The sequence below is a fragment of the Rhinopithecus bieti genome, unplaced genomic scaffold (assembly GCF_001698545.2).
Source record: "Rhinopithecus bieti isolate Rb0 unplaced genomic scaffold, ASM169854v2 scaffold_74225, whole genome shotgun sequence".
Lineage (NCBI taxonomy): Eukaryota > Metazoa > Chordata > Mammalia > Primates > Cercopithecidae > Rhinopithecus > Rhinopithecus bieti.
Window position 1 is genome coordinate 60489 of NW_016827667.1, and position 1386 is coordinate 61874.

Consider the following 1386-nt stretch of genomic DNA (forward strand, 5'->3'; position numbering starts at 1 on the left):
ATATCCTTTGCCCACTTTTTCATGGGGTGGTTTGATTTTTTCTTGTAAATTTGTTTAAGTTCTTTGTAGATTCTGGATATTAGCCCTTTGTCAGATGGGTAGATTGCAAAAATTTTCTCCCATTCTGTAGTTTGCCTGTTCATTCTGATGGTAGTATCTTTTGCTGTGCAGAAGCTCTTTAGTTTAATTAGATCCCATTTGTCTATTTTGGCTTTTGTTGCCATTGCTTTTGGTGTTTTAGTCATGAAGTCCTTGCCCATGCCTATGTCCTGAATGGTATTGCCTAGGTTTTCTTCTAGGGTTTTTATTGTTTTAGGTCTAACATTTAAGTCTTTAATCCATCTTGAATTAATTTTTGTATAAGGTGTAAGGAAGGAATCTAGTTTCAGCTTTCTACATATGGCTAGCCAGTTTTCCCAGCACCATTTATTAAATAGGGAATCCTTTCCCCATTTCTTGTTTTTGTTAGGTTTGTCAAAGATCAGATGGCTGTAGATGTGTGGTATTATTTCTAAAAGAGGCTCATTATTAATAAAGACATTTCTATTGGAATATTCTAAGGGTTTTAGTAGCTTTGTGACAGGAACCAGGGACAAAAACCAAATATATTTCGTATCTTACCACAGTCATAATGTATTTATACACACACACACACACACACACACACACACACACAACATTGGATTCAGCCGTGCCGTGGCTCACAGCTATAATCCCAGCACTCTGGGAAGCTGAGGCAGGAGGATCACTTGAGCCCAGGAGTTTGAGACCAGCCTGGGCAATTTAGCCAGGAGTCATCTCTACTAAACATCGAAAAAATTAGCCAGGTATGGTGGTGCACGCCTTGTAGTCCCAGCTACTCAGAAGGCTGAGGTGGGAGAATTGCTTGAGCCCATGAGGATGAGGCTGCAGTGAGCCATGATCTCCCCACTGCACTCCAGCCTGAGTGACTGAGCGACTGAGTGAGACCTTGTCTCTATAAAACAAAAACAAGGCTGGTCACGGTGGCCCACACCTATAATCCCAGCACTTTGGGAGGCCGAGGCGGCCTGATCACTTGAGGCCAGGAATTTGAGACCAGCCTGGCCAACATGGGAAAACCCCATTCTCTAATCAAATGCAAAAATTAGCCAGACATGGTGGTGCAAACCTGTAATCTGAAATACTCTGGAGGCTTGAACCCGGGAGGCAGAAGTTGCAGTGAGCCGAGATCATACCACTGCCTCTAGCTTGGGTGATAGAGGGATACCGTTTCAAAAACAAAAAAAAAACCACACACACATTGAATTCAATTTTATAATATATCTTTTAGTATTTTTGTGTCCATTCATGAGAAATACTGACCTGTAATTTTCTTCCTTTTTTTTTTTTTTTTTTTTTTTTTTT